Below are 353 nucleotides of genomic sequence, written 5' to 3' on the forward strand. Positions count from 1 at the left end.
TGTCCTTTTTAGGGCGGGGAGCCAGCGCGCGCGTGCGCTAATAAAACAACACCTACTAGAGCTTGGCATTGCCTGTTTCACATTGTTGGAATTTTTGTGCTATTTTTTCCTTCAACTTTTAGTATATAAGCTTGTTATATTATTGAATAAAGTCACTTGCATTCACCTCGCTAGTCTATTAATACGTAACAGCTACATTAGGATAAGACATTTTTGGTGACACCTGCTGTGACTCGGTAGCGAAATTCTTTTTCCCAAACAGGAATGCAGCTTGGGGCAGGGCCTTGTGATCCGGTAGGGCAGAAAACAAATTCAACGGCTACCCTTTTAATTGAAGTTGTGATCTGTAACTG

The sequence above is a fragment of the Palaemon carinicauda genome, chromosome 3 (genome assembly GCF_036898095.1).
Source record: "Palaemon carinicauda isolate YSFRI2023 chromosome 3, ASM3689809v2, whole genome shotgun sequence".
Taxonomy (NCBI): domain Eukaryota; kingdom Metazoa; phylum Arthropoda; class Malacostraca; order Decapoda; family Palaemonidae; genus Palaemon; species Palaemon carinicauda.